This window comes from Ovis aries, chromosome 7, assembly GCF_016772045.2.
Source record: "Ovis aries strain OAR_USU_Benz2616 breed Rambouillet chromosome 7, ARS-UI_Ramb_v3.0, whole genome shotgun sequence".
Lineage (NCBI taxonomy): Eukaryota > Metazoa > Chordata > Mammalia > Artiodactyla > Bovidae > Ovis > Ovis aries.
The window spans coordinates 65,266,550-65,289,379 of record NC_056060.1 but is presented as its reverse complement, the minus strand read 5'-3'; the positions used below and the strand labels follow the sequence as shown (position 1 = coordinate 65,289,379).

At 42.7% G+C, this 22,830-nt stretch overlaps 1 protein-coding gene across 5 annotated transcripts in view; it reads right to left on the bottom strand.

Annotated features, from left to right (window-relative positions):
- Positions 1 to 22,830, bottom strand: part of SAMD4A (sterile alpha motif domain containing 4A) — a 227,157-nt gene that overhangs the window by 89,922 nt on the left and 114,405 nt on the right. The window lies entirely within an intron of this gene.

Here is a 22,830-nt window from a genome sequence, read left to right as displayed (position 1 = left end):
CTAATGCAGGTCTCCAAAGAGGCTATGACCACTTTGGTACAAATGAATACAATTTACAGCTATTTTATTTCTTAGGAAAGTCTAGGCATACCCTCAGATAGGGGAATAAAGAATAAGAAAATCTCCATGGAAAAATGAGTATAATTAAGGGTCCATATTGTAGAGTCCTCAAAGGCAAAGCTGCTTTCCCTTCCCTAGACATCCCTGGAAAGTGGGTGGAGCCCTGGCAAGTGCATTTGTGTGAAGTGGGTAAAACCTCCTAGATGGAGAAATCTATCAGGAGAAAAAGATGCCCCTCACTTGGGTGAAGCCTGCACCTTCCTCATGAGAAGCTGACTCAGAAATCGACTGTGATCTCAAAGCTAGAATTAACAATGAACCCAAGATGGGTCCAGTGGCATCTCTGATCACACATGCTAAGCAAGCTATTTTTCTTTAAGTAGAGAAGATCTGTTTGGTTATTTTTATTATGGTAAAATATACTTTTAAATATACTTAATGCTTGCCATTTTAAACATTTTAAGTGTACCATTTTGTGGCATTAAGTACACTTACACTGTGGTACAGCCATCCCCACTATCCCTCTCCAGATCTTTTTTCTTTCCAAACTGAAACTCCATATCCACGAACCACTAACTCCTCATTCTCCATACCCACAACCCCTAATGACCATTATTCTACGTTCTGTTTCTATATATTTGACTACTCTACTTATCTCATATAAATGGAATTATAAATCGGGTTGGCCAAAAAGTTCATTCAGATATTTCTTAAGATCTTCTGGAAAAATCCAAATGAACTTTTTGACCAGCTCAACAGTATTTGCCCTTTTATGACAAGAATATTGCACTTAGCATAATCTCTTCAAGGTTCATCCATGAGAGTGTTTTCAACACTCTTACAAGGAATTCCTCTTATTCCCGACTACTCAAAACATAAACTTCTTGCCTTTACATACACATGGATTACCCAATGGTAATGTTAGCTAGTAACATGGAGTAATTAAATAGGGGCTTCCCAGGTGGTACCAGTGGTAAGAATCCGCCAGCCAATGCAGGAGATGCAAGAGACATGGGTTAGATTCCTGGGTCAGGAAGATCCCCTGGGGAAGGAAATGGCAAACCACTCCAGGATTCTTGCTTGGAAAGAATCCCATGGACAGAGAAGCCTGGCGGGCTATAGTCCACAGGGTTGCAAAGAGTCGGACACAACTGAACACATACACACACACAAACATGGGTTAACAGTACACTTTGCCTTAACTAGCCTTTAAGAAGTAGTTTGTTCAGCAGACTGATGGCTATCCATGGGACCTGGGATGATAAGAAAGAAAGTTCTCTGCCAGAAAAGTCATTCTTAATACCTAAAGACCTGAACTCTGGCCCACTGATGACTGTATAAGGGCTAGAGCTTTCACAAAGTATCTGCAAGTTTGAAAAGGCATTTCTGGAATTTAGCAGAAGGGCTTCATAATTCTAGTGAGGCACAAACACATCAGACCAAGCTCAAGAGTCAGTGTTGATCATGAGCTACAAATGCACCAGCTGCATATGATAAGGCCTCTCAAGAGGAAGGGGTATATTCAAAGAACAGTATCAAGGAAGGAAGGCATGGTATGTCATAAAAGAATGTGGGCTTCAGAGTTAGGCACACAAATCCCAGCTCTGCCACTTAATCGGCAATGGAACTTTGGTAAGTTCCTCAACCTATCAAGTCAAGAGTGCTACCAACAGCACCTGCCCCTCCTTGTGTTACAGGAATAAATGAGGTAATGTAACAAAAAGACCAGTCAAGTACTTGGTGATAGAAATAATTCCTTCTATTTGTCTCTGCCTTAGTCAGGCCCACATTAGAGTCATGTTGGGTGGTTTCCGATACCAAGTTTTAAAAATAATACAGGCCAGAGATGATCCAGGAAAGGCCATTAACCATTATCAGAGTTGATACAAAGCTACAGTAATCAAGACAGCATGGTACTGGCACAAAAACAGACATATGGATCAATGGAACAGAATAGAGATCTCAGAAAGAAACCCACACACCTATGGTGAATTAATCTTCAACGAAGGAGGCAAGAATATACAATGAAGAAAAGACAGTCTCTTCAGCAAGTGGTGTTGGGAAAGTTGGACAGCTGCATGTAAATCAATGAAGTTAGAACATGCCCTCTTACCATACACAAAAATAAACTCAAAATGGCTTAAAGACTTAAACATAAGACATGATAACATAAAACTCCTAGAAGAGAATATAGGCTAAACATTCTCTGACATAAATCATCCAGTGTTTTATTAGGTTAGTCCCCCAAGGCAATAGAATAAAAGCAAAAATAAACAAATGGGACCTAATCAAACTTACAAGCTTTTGTACAGCAAAGGAAACCATAAACAAAACAAAAAGACAGTCAACGGATTGGGAGAAATATTTGCAAATGATGTGACTGACAAGCGCTTAATTTCCAAAATACACAAGCAGCTCATACAACTCAACAACAAAAAACAAACAACCCAATTAAAAATGGGCAGAAGACCTAAATAGACATTTCTTCAAAGAAGACACACAGTGGAACAACAGGCACATGAAAAGATGCTCAACATCACTAATTATGAGAGAAATGCAAATCAAAACTACAATGAGGTACCACTTCCCCCAGGAGAATTGGTATCAATAAAAAAGTCTACAAATAACAAATGCTGGAGAAGGTGTGGTGAAAAGGGAACCTTCTTATACTATTGGTGGGAATGTAAGTTGGTGCAGCCTCTCTGGAAAAGAGTATGGGGATTTCTAAAAAAAACTGAAAATAGAGTTGCCATATGACCGAGCAATCCTACTCCTGGGATATATGTTTGTACAAAACTATAATTTTAAAAAAAGTGTACCCCTATGCATAGCAGCACTATTCACAATAGCCAAGACATGGAAACAATCCAAATGTCCTTTGAAAGATGAATGGATAAAGATGTGGTGCATATATACAATGGAATACTACTCAGCCATAAAAAGGAATGAAATAATGCCGTCTGCAGCAACGTGGATGGACTTAGAGATTGTGATACTAAGTGAAAGGCAAATACCATATGATATCACTTATACATGGAATCTAAAATATGACACAAAGGAACTTACATACAAAACAGAAACAGACTCAGAGAACAGACTTCAAGTTACCAAGAGTGAGGAGAAGAAGGGTGGATGGAGAGCCTGAGATTAGCAGATACAACTTTTATATGTGGAATGGATAAACAACAAGATCCTACTGTATAGCATAGGAAACTATATTCAATATCCTGTGATAACCATATGGAAAAGAATATGAAAAAAGAATGTACATGTAGGTAACACTGAACCACTTTGTTGTACAGTAGAAACTAACATTGTAAACTAGCATTGTAAATCAACTACCCTTCCATAAAATAAAATTCAAAAAAAATTTTCAGAGTTGGAAGAGGTAGAAAGTGAAAAGGTGAAAAATAATAGGGTTACTGAGCTTATAACTGAATATGAAGAGATGCTTTACTTTTTTGAAGTAGGGATTTCATAAGGAAATAGACAGTCAACTACTTGAAACAGAAGTCTTCAAACTGAAGCATGAGAGAAAAAGATTGGATGTGGAGAGTAAGTGAAGTGCCAGCATGACAAAAGACCCAGAAAAGTCACCAAGGAAAGCTCTACAACTTCCATCTTGGGGGCTTGAAGAATAGAGACAGATGATCCAGCTAAGCACAGTCAGATAAAAATATAATGCAAGCCACATGTGTAACTGAAATTTTCTAGTACTAAAAGGGGGCTTTCCTGGTGGCTCAGTGGTAAAGAATCCTCCTGCCAGTGCAGGAGATGCAGGTTTGATCTCTGGGGCAGGAAGGTCCCTTGGAGAAGGAAATGGCAAATCACTCCAGTATCCTTGCCTGGGAAATCCCATGGACAGAGGAGCCTGGCAGGCTATAGTCTGTGGGGGTCACAAAAGAGTCAGACATGACTTAGCAACTAAATAACAACAATAACAGCATTAAAAGAATAGTAAAAAGAGGAGGTGAAATTAATTTTAATGATCTATTTTATTTAACCATTATACAATTATATATATATCACTATATTATTATTTTAACTAGCAATCAATATAAAATTATTGATGAAACAGTTTGCATTCTTTTCTTTGTACTAAGTCTTCAAAATCCAGGGTACACTTCATATTACCAAAGACAATTTACAGATTCAGTGCAATCTTTAGCAAAATACCAATGACATCTTCACAGAACTAGAACAAATAATTTTAAAATTTGTATGGGAACACAAAAGACCCTGAATAGACAAAACAATCTTGAGAAAGAATGGAGCCAGAGGAATCACACTGCCTGACTTCAGGGTGGGCAGGCGTGCTAAGTCACATCAGTCATGTTTGACCGTGCAACCTTATGGACTTGTAGCACAGCTGGCTTCTCTGTCCATGGGAATCTTCAGGCAAGAATACTGAAGTGGGTTGCAATGCCCTTCTCCACCCTAGCTTCAGACTATACTACAAAGATATAGTAATCAAAAAAGTATGGCACCAGCACAAAAATAGACACATAGATCAATGGAATAGGTTAGAGTCCAGAAATAAACCCATGCACACAAGGTCAATTAATTTACAACAAAGGAAGCAATAATATACAATGGAGAAAAGACACTCTCTTTAATAAGTGGTATTGGAAAAACTGGACAGCTACATGTAAAAAAATGAAATCAGAACATTTTTTAACATCATACACAAAAATAAACCCAAAATGGATTAAAAACCAAAAATGTTAAGACCAGAAATGACTAAACTCTTTAGAAGAAAACCTAGGCAGAATACTCTTTGACATAAATCACAGCACTATTTTTTCTGGATCCATCCTACAGCAGAGGAAATAAAAAGTGAAAATAAAATACACAAGACCTAATTAAACTTTTGCAGAGCAAAGGAAACCACTGACAAAATGAAAAGACAACCCACTGAATGGGAGAAAATATCTGCAAATGATGTGACCAATAAGAGGTTAATTTCCAACATATATATATACACACACACACACACACAGAGTTCATACATCTCAACATCAAAAGAAATTTAAAAATGGATAGAAGAACTGAATAGATGATGTCCCGTAGAAGAAATACAAATGGTCAACAGGCACATACCACTAATCATTGAGGAAATGTAAAAAAAAAAAACAAAAAATCACTATGAGATATTACCTCACACCTGTCAGAATGGCTATCATCAAAAAGCCTACAAATAACAAAAGTTGGTGAGGGTGCGGAGAAAAGGGAATCCTTATACACTGTTGGTGGGAATATATACAGGTGCAGTCACTATGGAAAACAGTATGGAGCTTTCTCAAAAAACTAAAAATAGAGCTACTATATGATCCAGAAATTCTACTCTTGGGTATATATCTGAAAAAAAAAAAAAACCCAAAACACTAATTGGAAAAGATACACGCACAATGCGCACAGAAGCATTATTTACAGTTTTCAAGGTGTGCAAGCGATCTAACTGTTCATCAACAGATGAATGGATAAAGACGTGGTATACATACAATGGAAAACTACTCAGTCATAAAAAAGAATGAACATGGATGGACTTGGAGGGTATTATGCTAAGTGAAATAAGTCAGACAGAGAAAGACAAGTACTGTGTGCTATTACTTATATGTGGAATCTTTAACAGGACAAACTAGTGAATATTAGAAAAAGGAAGCAGATTCAGATATGGAGAACAAACTTGTGGTTACCAATGGGGAGAAGGAAGGGGGAGGGGGAGTACAAGGGTAGGAGATTAAAAGGTGAAACTATTATGTGTAAAATAAGCTACAAGAATATCTTGTACAACACAGGGAATATAGCCAATGTTTTATAAGTGGAGTGTGAACTTTAAGAATTATGAATCACTCTGTTGTACACCTATAACTTACACAATATTGTACATCAACTAATTTTTTTTTAAATTCAAAGTGTGCTCTGCCACTGACAGCACATCTCAGGTTGGGCTGGCCACAGCTGAATGCCCAGAGGCCATGTGTGGCTGGTGGCTACTGAACTGGCTAGCACAGGGCTAGAGACATTCAGATGGGGAAGGGGGGTGGGAGGGCACAGATGACCTCAGCAGGTCCCTCCAAGGTTCCTGAGTCTATATTTAGCAAATTGCCACCTGACACAAGACAACCCTTGTGCATTCCAGTATACACCCTTTCTTTTAAAGTTGCTTTAAGAGATGAAGAAATTACCCATTCTAATTTTCTCATCGATACATTTCCAGCAAACACCCGGCATGTTTTAAATTACAGATATGCTTAGGATGAAGATAAAGTCTATTCATTAAGCCCAAGGAACTAAAGAGTCACTGGCAAGCAAAAGGGCCTGAGAAGAAGGTAAGTCTATGCCTGATGCCAACATTGATCACCTGTAGCCAGTGGAAAATGGATGTTTAAAAATGAAATTTGGGAACAAGCTTTAATACGAATCCATGAGACTAAGGAACTCCCTAGCTTTTTGTGAGGTCACTTCCCTGTTTGGGTAGTCTACCCTTCCACCAAAGGTCAGCCTAAAAAAATCAGAAACAAAAACGAAATGGAAATAGGACTCAGTACAAACTGAACATCTGATCTCCATGTAAGCCCGCTCTGCCAGGGATTAGCCTGGGATCCAGGGGAGGAACAAGCACAGCAAAGAGGAAAAGAAAACCAAAAGCTGCTGCCTCTGGTCCCTTCCAGGCCTGAAATGCTTCTTTCTCTACCTTTGGGACAGGGCTGCTTGGATGCTATGGCCAAGAAGACAACTATGACTTTTATTTACTGCCTCTGGGAACATGGAAATACGATGGCCTTCTGATGGCCAACTGGATCAAACTGTTTCTGCCACTGCTCCAGCTGCCATGCTGACAGCTAACAGTACTCAATGTTTTCTATGTGCTAGGCACTCTTCTAAGCTCTGCGCATGCAACTCCTCATTTAATCCTCAAATAAAGCTTATGAGACAGGTCCTATTACAGTCTTACTTTATGGATGGGGACGCAGAGGCAGAGAGAGGTCAAGTAACCTGCCTCAGGTTCCCCAGTTAGTGAGGAGGCAGAATGAGGTATGCAAATCAGCATAAAGATACATATTGACTATCATGCTAGAGGAGCTTGGCTGTAAGCTAAATACATTAATATTTATAATACATAACTAATTATATGCTGCATATATAATTATATACTGCATCTATAATACATATGTAATTATATAACATTAAAATATAATTATATAGCATGTAATTACATATGAATTGTTTATACCTGAATTATATTTACAAATATAATAATGTAGAAATATTAAAAGAATACATGGATCAGCAGAAGAGTTGGGTCAGCTGTGGAAGTATAGAAAAAAAGAAGTTACAGAGGACTGTACTTTTTGTGGTTTTAAAAGACGTCCACTATGTCTTTGACAGTCCTCTCCAAAAGGTGGAGCCAATCAACTCCTTCTAGATGCAGGCTGTAGTTAATGAATCACTTCTATCAAATGGAACGTGTTAATAGCAGAAGCAATAGGGTGTGACTTGAAGGACTGGGTTATAAGCAGGATTGCAGCTTTTACCTTGCTCTCTCTTGGGTTACTCATTCTGGGGGGAGCCAGCTGCCATGTTGGGAGGATACTCAAGCAACTCAATAGGGAGGGAGGTCTGATGGTAAGGAACTAAGCCCTGCTGCCAACAGCAGTACCAACAGGGAAACTGAATTCTTGGCCCCAGTGAAGCCTTCAGGTGATTATATACCAGAGAACATCTTGAAGGACCCTGAGTCATATTCCTGATCCAGACAAACTGTGTGTGATAACACATTTATGGTTGTATTAATATTAAGCTTCTAAGTTTGGGGTAAAGATAACTAATACACCTATCCAAGTGCCCCTCTAGGAAAATTAAAGTCTTAGCCCTTTGGCTTTGAGAAGTTCTGTCCTCTGAATAAAGTCATCCTCATTCTGAGCTGGACTCATGAAGCTCACCAGTTACCACTAAATGCTCCCCTCATCTAGTGTCCCTCATCCTGGTTATCTGCTCACCAAACAACCTCTTGACTATGATAGCACTCCAGGTACCTTCAGGGAGAGGATGAGCTGACCATACAGAGGAGGGATTTCTAGATTCTGTGATGATGATGATTTTTCAGGGCAACTTAACAAGTGGTTAAGGAAGATGTATCTTCCTGTGGAGCCCTTCCTGTGCTGATTATATGGACTGTGAGTACATCTTGTCCCTCTGAGTACATGAGGTCCCTCCTCATGGTGTAGAGTCTACTTCCCTGCTTTCTAGATAGTACTGAATCAACCTCTCAGGGGAGTATTCCCAGGTGCTAACAAGAGAAAGAATCTCCACCTTCAAATAGAAGCCAAGCAGGCATGCAGGGACTTGGGATGGGAATGGCAGGTCCTGCGCGGTTGCCCACTGGCTTTCTTTGTAGCATACACACCACTTTCCAGGGAGAAGGGGCCTTTACTGAGATGTGTATTCAAGGGATTCTCTTTATTGAGAAGACCCAGGGATCCTCAAAATATTCAGTCAATCACTTCCACGATGCACTTTCTATTATTATTCACGCCAATATCACCCTAGTCAGTCAGACAGTCTAGAAAACAGAAGTCCAAGAACAAGGCTCATTCTCTTCTCAACTCTCCTCTATTACTTCCTCTAAATATTTCCTCTATTATTCCTCTGGATAAGGAGCAGAGATAAGAGTTTACTGGATCTCTTAGGTGGGCAAAAGCTAATGATTTATAATGTATAAACTGGTGACATATGAGTAGTAAAAAAAAAAAAAAAATCCTGAAAGAGCTATGATTAAAGACCATGAGGATTAGGAAACTGTCCCAGTGATTCTTGGAGTGACAAAGAATGTGTTTAAATACCAGGTCTGGTATTATTACTACACAATGGTATGTCAATGTTTAAGGGCTCCAGTTGTTAGTAAATTACCCTTAAATTGCTATTTTATTAAACCCTTGTTTTCAGTTTAATAACATTTACCATAAAAGGGTTTCTCACAAGTGTATTTAGGCAATTTGCTCATGCGAGAAATGGCTGGAAATTAAATGCACACATTCAAGAACTACAGGTTAAATAAATGTGCTAAAAGGCAGAAATACCAGTGGGTTTTAAATGGTCAAATGCTCCCTGGAAGAATTTGTATTACAAACTCAATCTTAGAATATCATGTAATAAGGGCTTCTAAAGGCAGTACATCTCTGCACAGATCAGGGACAGGACAGCAGGAACACCACACATCACGCATAGGGCACCTAAAAAACCTGGGGGGAAATGGCAAACACCAACATGGCAAATGATGAGATTCCTGTGTCAGCACCTGCATTTGCCTACTGTCTCTCAAGCGATCCTCTTGAGCTAGAGATGGCTAAAGAAACATCCCCATAATGTGGGGGAGCCCAGCAAAATATGTGGATTAGCCCAGCTGTGACGGGGGGACCCAGATAACATGGGGTTACTGAGCTCCTAGAACTGCAGACACAAAGGATTGAGAAGATAGAAACCTCCTCCTATTTTTAAGGAGGGTAATTGCTGGCTGGTGGGCCCCAAGGATCCCTGCCTGTTGGTCTTCAGGCCCTTGTGTAGAGAACAGTGGAGGAATTCTGAGATTAGGTCACAAAAATCATCGCAGCTTCCACCTCACTTTCTTGGTTCACTTGCTCTGGTGGAAGTGATGGTCATACCAACTTATGAAGACACTCAGGCAGCCCCGAGAGAGGCCGGTATGGGGAGGAACCCAGGCCTCCTGCTAACAGTCAGCACCAACTTGCCAGCAATGTGAGTGAACCACCTTGGAAGTGAATTCTCCATCTCTAGTCAATATCTGGATTGCAACCTTGCAAGAAATCTTAAGCCAGGACTACCCAGCGAGACAATCCCAAATTTCTGACCCTCAGAAAACTGTGAGATAAATGTTGTTTTGTGAAGCCATTAAGTTTGGGGGCAATCTGTCATACAGCGATAGTTAACTAGTACTAGTAGCTTCATGTTACTTGGTAAAAAAGAATCACTCGAGAATGCTTCTGCCCTTTCAGCTTACTGGAAAAGTCAGGGTGGTGGACTCTACAGCCCAGTATAACCACCAGCAATTTCTCTAAGAACAGGACAATGGTTAGGTGCTAGTCATTCATAGGCACCTGACTGTCCACAACGGGCAAGAACCAGGTACTTCTGACCCCAACAGATACCTACAACGACCCCCCTCTGCTCCCAAGCCATCTTGTCATCTCTTCAATGAGGAGTTTCCATCTGAGTCCTTATCTCCCAGGTATGGGCATGGCTGGCCATTCCAGGAGGTCTTCTTTGCTCCTGAGCGATCCAGGCCAGCAGTGGATCTCAGCCCAGGTCAAGTTAGGGCTGGAATTCACCTTCGGGCTTCTGACCTCCTTCTGGCAATGACTAGCTCTCCTAGGTCTGAGGCTGTCCCTTCCCTGAGGGCACATAAGACGGGCCAGCTCCCCCAACCACTTGCCTCAGTTCTGACTCTGGCCTGAAGAGTATGCAGACATCTCCCACAGCTAAATCTCCAGCCCAGGTTAAAACATCTAAAACTGAACTCTTGCTTTCACTCTCACTAGGTCTGCACCTTTGGTCTTCTTATCTTTCTCAGCACATGGCTTTTGCATCTTCACAGGAGCTTAGGTGGAAACCCTGGAGTATCCTTGACTACTCTCTTTCACACTTATACTTTATCTGTTAGCAAATCCTATGTGCTGGGTCTTCAATATATACATATCCAGAATCTATTCTTTACCATGCTTCTGCATTCCACCTCCACACCCCGCAAACAGTCTGTTATCAACACAACAAGCAGGATGATCTTTTTACACAAGAAGATAAGTCATGTCACTTCTCAGATCAAACATTCCAATAGTAGAAGGCAGAGAGTAAAAGCTATATGCGTGGGCGGTGGTCAGTTGCTAAGTCATGCCTGACTCTTTGTGACCTCACGGACTGTAGCTCGCCAGGCTCCTCTGTCTGTGGGATTTTCCAGGCAAAAATACTGGGTGGGTTTCCATGTCCTTCTCCAGGGGATCTTCCTGACCCAGGGATCAAGCCTGCATCTCCAGAGTCTTCTGCACTGACAGGCAGACTCTTTACCACTCTGCCACCTGGGAAGCTCTGAAAGCCACAGAGAGGCCTCCTAGCCCCTCCGTGATCCAGCTTCACTTCCTTCTACAGCCCCAGTCCATCCTGGCTCCCGTGCTGTTCTGTACATGGCAGACTTTGCCCTAATCCCCAGCCTTTGCACTGGCTGTCTTTCAGCCTGGAATGTTCTTCCCTCAGATCCACACTCACCCTCCCTCAGCGCTGTCTTTGCTCAAATGCTACCTTCTCAGTGAGACTTTCTCTGCCCACACTTTTAAAACTGCCCACATCACCCCCTCACCGCACACGTCCTCATCCCCCTGCCCTGCTTTACTGTTCTCCACGACATCTATCACATGACTTGCTGTGTGCCACACTGCCTCCATCTTTCTCTACTAGAACAAAACCTCACAAGAGTAGTGATTTGTCTCCATGTTCCCTTGCATTGTTGCTGCAGCTGCTGCTAAGTCGCTTCAGTCGTGTCCGACTCTGTGCGACCCCATAGACGGCAGCCCACCAGGCTCCCCAGTCCCTGGGATTCTCCAGGCAAGAACACTGGAGTGGGTTGCCATTTCCTTCTCCAATGCATGAAAGTGAAAAGTGAAAGTGAAGCTGCTCAGTCGTATCGGACTCTTAGCAACTCTATGGACTGCAGTCCACCAGGGTCCTCCATCTATGGGATTTTCCAGGCAAGAGTACTGGAGTGGGGTGCCATTGCCTTCTCCTTTCCTTATTAACCACATTTTTAAATGGCTATATAAAATTGTCCCCAGGCCTTTTGTTTGATAGTGGTTTTATTAGACTTTGGGGTTTCTTACTCAAAATCTGAGGTACTTCCTAGAAATTTCCTTTAAAAAAGACTAATGGACCGAGTGACCTGCAAGCAACAGAAGATGCCAACTGTCACCCCAGCACTGTTCTGCCACCTCTTTCTTGTTTGAGTCTTGAGGAATTCTGATTAGTATTAGCTTTAACGTCAAATAAATTAGGAATATGTAAAAACGGGAAATAAAATGATTAGCTCAGTTTTCAAAACCTTTACTCCATCCCCCATTTCAATATTCTACTTAGGATGGAAAATTTCCCCAAGTGCTAGAAAACAAAAGCGTAATGGGTGCTTTTTCTGCTTGTAACTGACACCAATTAAAGTAATCTTCGTGATAAAGATTTGTTAGGCTGAGACAGCAGAATTAAACGCATTTAATACAACTCTTCGGCAAACATCTGTTGAAGAAAGAGACAAAACCAGTGCCAACAGGGTCGTGTTAAGACTGTTACACATCCCAGTTCTTTTGGCCATAAGTGATCATGTTAAGATAAAACCTCATAGGAATGGGTCTCCAAAGAGTCATATATTAATAAATTAGAGATGAAGGAAATGTTACCTTACTCTTGACAAATCCAAGGCAAATCCTTGCAAACCACATTCGGCTAGTGTTTTTTTTGTTTTTTTTTTTTTTTTTTCCACTCAAAACCCCTCCGAGGATAGGCTATAAATGTTCCAAAAGCAAGAGGTTTTCCCACTCCCTAATCTTCAGTGCCACTCTCGCCCTCCCAGACCACCACTGACAAACCGCACATACCACAAAATGACTCTCCAATCATATTCCAGAATAATAAATTAGCAATCCTCACGCTGACCTTACAGAGGAACAAAACAGGCTCCGCACTCCTGCACTTAGAGGGAGGCCTTGCTCTATAAGAAGCAATGGAAACAAGAGCCTGAAAAGAAGCACACTGTGGTCCAGGGAGCCACTTGCAATGAGCTTTGTTACCGAAGAACTCCAGGACCAAAATCCTTGGCAATGTCCAGATAACATCAATGATGGAGTGTCGGGAGGAATGTAAACAGGCCAAATCACAAAGTGGTAATCTGTGCTTGATCCAGCAGACCCAACTGACAACAGCCGTTTCACACAATATTCAAACCATTCAATCCTAAAGGAAATTAACCCTGAATATCCATTGGAAGAACTGATGCTGAAGCTGAATCTCCAGTACTTTGGCCACGTGATGCAAACAGCTGACTCCAAACGCTGGGCAAGATTGAGGGCAGGAGGAGAAGGGGGTGACAGAGGATAAAATGGTTGGATGGCATCATCGACTCAGTGGACACAAGTTTGAACAAAACTCCAGGAGACAGTGAAGGACAGGGAAGCAGGCCAGGGGGTTGCAGAGAGTCAGATACAACTGAGCAAATGAACAACACGAATCTGGCAAGGGCCAGAGTGAACCATCTCTGAGCACATGGAGCCTTACAATGTCTTGAAGTGAGCCTGGACTACCGACTCACTAGGTCCCATACTTTCTAAAACCATGAGGAAGCTGCTTGACAAAAAACTTCCCATTTTGAGAGATGAGAATCCAAAGTGTGAGAGTGAATGTGAGTGCCCTGGGATGTGTGCAAATGTTATCACCAGGGAACAGCACACACATATGCCTAACATACCCATGATGGGAAAGTTGACAGTATGCATCACTCACTTAGGTAGGAAATCTTAGATATACATACAAGTTATTCAGTGGAGGATAGAATGGACAGATATGTGAAGGTAAGATATTTAAATCCATGGTCACAAATTCACTGTTCATGTATTCAGAAAAGGGGCCTGGTTAACTGCTCAAGGACAGAGTTGGGTGACCAACCCTAGGACACAGCCAACCCCGCCCTGGAGTCCTCATTACCCACAGCCCTGCAGAGGGAGTCAGAGGCACACTGCCCTTTGGGGATCTCTGGAGCTATTAGCCACCTCCAGGAACTTATGCAAAGGCAAGCAGAAAAGGCAGGTTATTTTCACCCCTTACTTGTGCACCGAATGCGTTTTCCGGTTAGTAGGTCTGTTGAGGCAATCAGACAGAATGAGACGTTTTAGATTTTTTTGAGGAGAGTTACTTTTTAATTTCTGTGGTCCTCTCGGCCAGGGAGGTCTGAAGGAAAAAAGGTAGGAAGAACAGTGGTAAAGGATGAAATTCTCTAATCAGAAATGAGAATGGCCGAGGCCATTTCCCTCCTTCTGGGCATCTCACTGTGAAATTAAACAGAGTCGAAGGCCAGTGGCTGGACCGGAATCAGGAGGACTGACCAGATGAGGACACTCTGCTTTAGGAGACTTTGTGGGAACGTTGCAAGAGGAGTCAAGAGCTCAATGTCTGTGGACAAGGGCCTCTTGATCCTGCTTCCTGAGTCTCAAAACATACCGTCTAGAATTCTAAACTAAAGGAAGACATGAAAACAGTGAGTGGACTTAGGCCACACTAGTTCAGAGCAGGGAGTGACAGAAGCTGCCTGTTTGGTTTTAATCTGGCTTTACACCACCACCTTTGGAGGTGGATGTATTTATTAATCCACTGGATATTTATCTTTTGTCCCTGTCCATGTACGTGTCCTGGTTCTATGATCCCACTTTTTCAATGGGGTACAGGGTCAGAGAAAAGTTTTGTACCCCATAGAAATATCTGTAATACAAAGAATTTGGAAAAGAGTTAGACTAGAAGGGTAGAGAAATACTTTTAAAATATCTACACTGATAGAATAGGCAACACTGTAAGGAGCAGAATCCATTTTCTAAAAATAACCCCAGAGAACAGATACATTCATATGTATGGCTGAGTCCCTTAGATGTTCAGCTGAAACTATTACCACATTGTTAACTGGCTATACCCCAGTACAAAATAAAAAGTTTTAAGTTTGAAAAAAAATAATAAAATAACCCCAGAGCCTCCAGGAGACCTCCAGCCAGCATCTAACACATTATTTACCAGAAAAACATGAAGAAGAGTTTAATCAATTATGATTATAGCAATGGAGACTTAACCATTGGCTGTTTAAATCTTAAGAGATTATTTATTAAGTATTCTTTGCTGTAGATATGCCCTGTTTAGGTCCAAACTCGTTCCCTCCTCCCTGCCATCATCCATGACATGGTTTAGGAAGCACCTCCTTCCTTGAATCCTATTGATTTACTCTGGCACTCACTGCTTCTCTCTACCACATTGCCTGGCTCAGTGACATACAATACTCTTTCTCTTCCATTAGACTGTTGGCTCCTTGAGGCCAGGGCCAGCATCACCTGCTTATATGTCTCCTATTTGCTTGCCGAGGTCATTGCTGATCACACATGCTTGCTAGACCAAACTGGACAAAGACACTCACGCTTTTCTATCAATCACAGCTGATGACGCAGATCTGTTCCTTCTCGGCTTCGCTGGCCTCTGGTTAGCGTGCTAAGGGTCAACAGCAGAGCTCTCTGGACCAGAGCAGAATGGTGATGGGACACTGCGGCCCAGCAGAAGGGAAGGGCTGGCCTTTCTTCATAAGTGGACACCATTTTCATATCAGCCCCCTCTCAAGGGTCTATCCGCTCTGAGAGCTCTTCCTACCCACCCACCTCTACACACACACACACACACACACACACACACACACACAGAAGTAGAGAAGTTGAGTGGCCTGGAGACTTGGATCCCTGGACACAGGTTATAAGTACCTAAGATAGGCTCAGTTGTCTTGGGGCTCCTTTCTGAGTCCTTTCTAAGAACTGTAAGAATACCAGGTGCTCTAAGTAACTCGAGGGAAAGGAAAAGAAAGATGATAAAGCTGAGTGACTGCGAGCAGATTCCAGCTGTATTGTCTGGGTCTGGATCTCAACCTTCCCTTTAGTTAGCTGTGTGACCTTGGGCAATTCTGTACATGTCAGGGCCTCTTCCGGAAGATGGGATGCGTCATTGGACTATAGCGCTGTTTGAATTATTTAATCTGTGTAAAGCACGAAGACCACGGTCTGGCCCATCGTGAATGCTCACTAATTGTTAGCAACAGTCCCTTGTTATCTGAAGGATGAGGATGTGGCTCCATGGGACCCTCCCTTACAGGATGGGGAAGGGAAGAAAGGGAGGTTCTCCAAATGTGGGGGGCTGCACACCTGGGAACTTGTTAGAAATGCAAATTCAGGGCCCCTCCCTAAATCTACTGAAATCAGAAACTGTCATTAAAAACCCCTTCAGGTGATTCAGATCCAGGCTTATGTTTTGAGACACACTGGTCAAAAAAGCTAAGGAAAAATCATGGCCTTCATGATTAAGGCACCTCTAATTTCCTGTGCTTGGGATGATCACAGCGTAAGGCTAGTGTGAAACTGGGTGGGAAAACCAATTTCTTACCAAGAGAAGGGCTGAGAGGGATTGATTCAAAGGGCAGCAGGAACCTATATTTAAGAGGAATTTGTTGGATTAAACAATTAACTAACAAATAAGCCAGCAAAATGCCATAACATTTCTGGGACAGGGCTGATTTCTTAAGTTTTCCATTCATAGTCATCTAGTCAAATAAAAGGAGTGACAGCACCTTCCAAGGCTACACAGGGGAGTCAGGATTTGGCCCAGGTTTTAAGAATGTTTTCAAAACAAGAAACAAAGACTGACCAGGCCTGGGATGGCTCATGAAGACAAAGAAGGTGAAAATTCCCGTTGTAAAGCATCGTTCCCATAGAGTCACATGCCCACAAACCACCCCCACAGCTAGCTTCCCAGAGTTAGGGGTGGCTCCAAGGAGGAGGGTGCAGAGGGGTCTGCAGGAGATCAAGAGGAGCCTAGACCACAAAACCAGGGCATTACCTCTAAACGGTTGCTCCGGAGAGCCGTTTGGTGAAGAAGTATCAACTCACAGGTCTGACAATGAATCACAGGACAGATGCAGCAACAGGAGCAAAATTCACTTGATTAGAGGACCATAATATTTTGCTGAGTTTGGGGGAGGGCACAGACGCTGTATAGGTTATATGGAGCTGAACACATTACAGTTGAAGCAGATGTTAGGTGAAAAAGCTGTGAGTTGCTGGAATGATCACATAAGGGATTGCTCCATCTCCTCCCTCTACACCTGATCCTCCTCCTTTTCTTCCCTCCTCTGGTGTCCACTGGGCACAGATCAGCATTATTGAGTGTCCAGCTGGGTATTGTGATGTCAGAGGCATTACCCACAGTGGACATGCCTGAAGAGACTAGCTGCCCAGCCATGTCTGTGGACACACGGTCCTGATTTGAGTTCCCATGACACCACGTGACACCACACTTCCTCCCTCTACCCAACCACATCTCACATCTCCTACATCTCCAGAAGTCCTTATCCTCCCCTCCCCAAATCAGTATGGTTCTTCAGGGAAACTGAGGCACAGAGAAACTCATCAAGGTCAGGCAGCCACGCTCTGGTATGGCCATGAACATTGCCAAAGCTTCCTGACCGCCTGTCCACACCAGTCCAGGGAACCCGGCTGCCTTTTATAGAAAGTTTCCACACACCTTCTATTCCTAACCCCGATCACAAGCATCGCCGGTCTGCATGCCTCTGAAGCACCAGCCGACTCTGTGTCAGAGCCTTAGTAACACACCTCATTTAGGACCGTGAGCACAGCTTGTTTGCACAGGACACTGAATTCCTGATATTCTTCTTGGGCTGCTTTTTGCTTGTTTGTTTTTATTTCAAACACAGCTAACTACTCAGGCCTTTATATATCAAGAAAGCTGACTCGATTCTCCAAGAAAAATCAGCAGCTTACCACACACGATTGTTCTTGGTCATCCCCAAGATGCCAAGAATGTCAAGAGTCTGCAGTTTGGGGTTAGGAAGAATACGTTGTTCCTAACAGACCATAGAGAGGCAAGACCCAACTTTTTTGTTTTCATTTTTCAAGCTAACAGTAACAGAACTGAGACAATGAAAGATAATCTATAAATAAATACACAGATATGTACATGTACACACATACATATATGTATTTTAAAGTTATCAGAGTGTCTTGACCTTGAGATCTAAAATGGGTAGTCTTTGGAAGAAAAGGAAGCAAGATCCTTAGAATAAGATCTGCATGTGAAGGTGAATAACAGATATATAACCTTCAGCACATGGCTTGTTCCACTACTCACTGAATAGATTCCAGGGCCTAAATTAAGCCTCAGAAAGCACACATATGGGAAGAACTAGCTCATGTATAAAACAACTGATGGGCTAAGACAGGGAGCTCTCACCAGCCAAGAAGGTAACTTGGTTTCTCAACATGACAGAAGTGCATTTCAACCGTGTAGTAAATAAAATGAAACTTCATTGTACACGAGCCCCAGTGTCCCCCATGTGATCCACCTCTGCCGCTGCCTCATGTGACCGTCCTCCCAATTTAGAGCGTAACCAACTCCCAATGACCTGTAATAACACCATTCCCAAATTAGAGCTCTCAATTTGACTTGGCCTCGGTCCCTCCCTTAAAGCAAAATAAAGCATCCGTTTTCTCTTTTTCACATTCATAATACTCTCCTTTTGGAGTTGCCAACTCAAACCCTGCTCCAGTCAGATTGAGCCCTTCCTCTATTTTTTTTTTTTTTCTGGTTAGCCAAAGAGCCTGATGGAAAAACACCAAGAGACAAAAACAAAAACAAAATCAGATGAAAATTCCAAGTAAGTGACATTCAGCTGGAAAAGCGATGATTCACATGCAAATAAAAATCTCCCTGAATTCACTGTTATATGACGCAAGTCCCTGGCTTCGACATAAAAAGGGCAGAATGAAATCACCCACAATTAAACTCACCCTGGAATACTGGAATTCTCTGGCTAGGCCTCCCCAATTAATGATAAGAAAACCCCCCACTGTAACGGAATGGAGCTAATTGTGTTGGATCCCAGGGCATCCCCATCTCAGCTGACATTCACTGCTGGACACTCCCTGGTTCAGCTTTCCTCACCTGCCCTCAGCTCTGACCTGGACGAGCAGGGCCTACAGGGAGATGGGGCTCTGGTCTCTCAGGGGCAGCCCTCCTTTCTGGGAAGACATCAGGGGAATTGTGCTGAGAACCCTGGCCCTCTCATCCACACCCACCCCTGGATGCAAGGGAGCTTTCTTAGTCACTCCGGGGAGCTCTCCTCAAGACTAAACAGAGCCTTGGTTGAAGCTTCGCAGCATCAGCAGCCTCTGATCTCAAGTTCAGCCAGAGAGTTCAGCACGTCACCTCCCCTGATTGACAGATCATTTATCATTCCACTTCCCCTTTTTATCCAGGGCAGAGGTGGTCGGACACCACCTTCTTTTTCTCCACATGCTTCCCTTAGGAGGCACACTCCATCCGCCTGAGAATCACAGAATCTGAAGATGGAAGGGCTGTCAGAGGCTCTCTGGTCCTTCCTTTGCTAGTTGTGGGGCTTCTACCTTTGTTCCTTCCTGATGGTCACCTGGTCTGAGTGTCTCCCTAGCTACGGGGAGCCCACTTTTGCCATCAAAGAGAGTTAGAATTACTGAAACCCTAATCCACCTCTCTGCAGCTTCTTTTCGTTCAACAAAGGTCAGTTCTTCTGAAACTACAAAGAATAAATCTATAGATACTCGTACATTCACGTTCATAGCAGCATTTTTCACCATAACCAAAAGGAACCCCCAAATCCATTGACAGAGAATAGAGAATGGATAAACAAAACATGGGTCATACATATAATGGGATACCATTCAGCTTCTAAAAGGAAGAAAATTCTGACACGTGCTACAGCATGAATGAACCTTGAAAACATTATGCTAAATGAAAGAAGCCCCATATAAAAGACAAATATTCTATGATTCACTTACATGAGGTACCTAGAAAAGGCAAAATCATAGAGACAGAAAGCAGAATAGTGGTTCCCAGGGATTCAGGGGAGGGGAGGTGCTGTTGTTTAAAGTGGTATGTATATATAATGGAATATCACTTAGCTCTAAAAAAGAACAAAATAATGCCATTTTTTTTTTGGCATTAGAGATTGTTAGATGGACCTGGAGATTGTTATACTGAGTGAAGTAAGTCAGACATAGAAAGACAAATATCATATGATATCGCTTATATGTGGAATTTTAAAAAGAAGGTACAAATGAACTTATTTACAAAACAGAAGTAGAGTCACAAATGTAAAAAACAAACTTATGGTCACCACTGGGATAGTGGAGGAGGGATAAACTGGGAGATTGGGATTGACATACACACATCACTAGATATAAAATAGAGAACTAATAAGAACCTGCTGTATAGCACAGGGAACTCTGCTCAATACTCTGTAATGGCCTACATGGGAAAAGAATCTTTAAAGAAAAGAGTACACCTATGCATATGTGTAACTCATTCACTGTGCTCTACACCTAAAACCAACACAACACTGGAAATCAACTACAATAAAAAAATTTGTTTTTAAGTGTAGAGTTTCTGTTGGAATGATGAAAAGGTTCTGGCAACAAAGAGTGGTGATGGTAGTAAACACTGTAAATATAATTAACGTAATCAAAATGCACACACAGAAACTTTTAAAATGGCATGTCTATTTTATTATGGAAAAATACGGAAAAAATTAAATCAACTTCCCCTTTCACAAGATAGCCATCCCCGGACGTTTTCTTTTTCAGCCTTAAAACTCCCAGTTCTTTCTAATAATCTTGAGATAATATGATTTCTAGACCCCATGACCTCCTGGCTCCCCTTCTCTGAGGCCACTCGCTATCTCCCCAGGTCTCCCTCAGAGGCACCCAGTTTAGTCCCCAGTGCAAAGGTGCACAGGAGGGGCATACTGACTGCCTGTTTTGGCTGCCAGGGCAAAAAGGTCCAGGTTCAAAAAACATGCCCTATTCCATCCCCATCCCCCTGCGGCTGCTTCCCCAGCCCAGATCCATTTCCCAGACAGCTGTGGGCAGCTGCAGCTGAGAAGTGAAACCAGCAGAGGCAATTGGCGGAGGGGTGAGTGGGGGTGGGGGGCAGCATCTCAGCTGAGCACACTCCGGCCTTTCCACATATTTGCCTCATTTCTTGTGGGTGTTCAGCAAATGGATACGGGACAGGCATGGGAGGCATCTCTCTCCAGGCACTCAGGGATGCCTCTCATCAGCTCCCACCAGAACCCAACAGCAGCCTGTGGCCAGCATTGTGGGGTTCAGGCACCCCAGCTAGACCAGCCCCTCTCGGACCATCTGGAAAAGGTTTGAAAGTTTGAAGCAGGAAAGTTCCCTTTTGGATTTTAAAGTATGTTGAAACCAAGCAGCCCGGGTGTTGGTCTGATTCCACAAGTGAGTAATCCATTTCCTGAAAGTAAACTGCTCACCCTTTGGAAGTGGACCAGGGATTTGGGGGTGCCATTTGAAATGTCACTAGCTGGGTAAATATTTACTGGCATAAGCCATGGAGCTTTTCTAGGAATGTCAGTTAATTTACAAAATTAATGACCCTTAAGGTGGCACCTTTTAAAAAAGTCAATTTATCTTTTGTACCGGGTGAGCGGTTTTATGCCTGGGATGGGGTTATTGAGGGGAAGGGAGCTCCTCTGCCTGCTTAGAATAACCACATAGAAATTAAAACCAGGTCTGACTTTAAAATATCTACCTTCTAACTTTTCTTGACTCCTGATCTATTAAAATCAGAGCCAATGATGGGTTGACTTTGGAAAACTCCGTTTTCTATGACAATCATTTGCCTGGAGTTTCAAATGACAGGATTTGAAAAATCCCCTCTCTGTAAGTCCAGTGGCCTTGAGGCTTCCATAGAAAGATCTCCTCTATCCCCTCTTACTCAGAGCTGTGCACATCTGGGTATACCTGGAGACGTGTCTCCCATTCTCCTGTGTGGAACAATTTAGACTCCAACTAGGTGGCTGAAAAAAACCTTTTGCATTAAAGAATAAAAAGGTTATTTCTTTGGGGCTCAAATGATCACTTAAACAATCCTTTCAAAAAGACTCCTGTGTTTCCTGCTTCATGAAACAGGCAGTCTGCAGGAAGGCATCTAAAGTTTCTGATTAAAACTGTGCAGACAGAGGACTGTTTTCGGAGCTCTGCTGGGAAGAGGAGGAGTTTGCGTGTGCGGCAGCCTCTGATGTAGGAATAAATCAAGCTGAGAAGCGATTCTCAGTGGAACAATCACAGAAGTTTATGAAGTTGATAGAGGAGAGGTTATTCTGGATTCCCCATCTCATGCTCAGCCTCCCATTGGCACTCTTCAACCTCTCACAGAATGAGTCCTTTTAGTAGAGAATCTGAGAAAGTTTGCATGTGACTGTGTTGGGCTCAGGCATCACCACTACCCACTGGGGTCTTCCTAGACAGAAATGGGGGTTTCCCTGACTCCGGCATGGTCCTAGCATGGACTTTGTTCTGTCTGACAGCCACTGGTGCCTAGGTTTTAGGGCAAACCTATAGTATCCTAGAATCAGATGCCATCTACCTGCTATTCCATTCCCATCAGGGGTACCCCAGGAAGGATATAACTGTGGCTCCAAGAGATGATGTTTCTCTCTCAGTGTTCTGGAGTCTGAGCCCATAAAGGCCAGAGCATCAGCATACACTTCTGTCCCTGCAGAACCAAGCACAGTGTGATCACTTGGGTGCATAGCTGCCCCAGGCAAAGCCCACCTCTAACAGCACTGCCTGGTGGCTGACCACGGAAGAAAACAATATACTGGGTGCCAGGAACACAGGCTTGGCAGTCCGGACAGCCAGCAATGCTGAAAACGTTTTCCCTTGTTCATTCATTTCCTTCCTTTCCAACTGGCCAGGCCTATGTATGAGGCAGTACTGCTTAAACAGAAGTCACCGAATGCCTGAAAAATAGGACTGGGCTGTCCTGTTAGTAGAGTAGGAATTTGCTCTTAGTTTATTTCCTTTTATGCTTTAATTTGGCACATGTGTATTCTTCATCACATTATCTTTT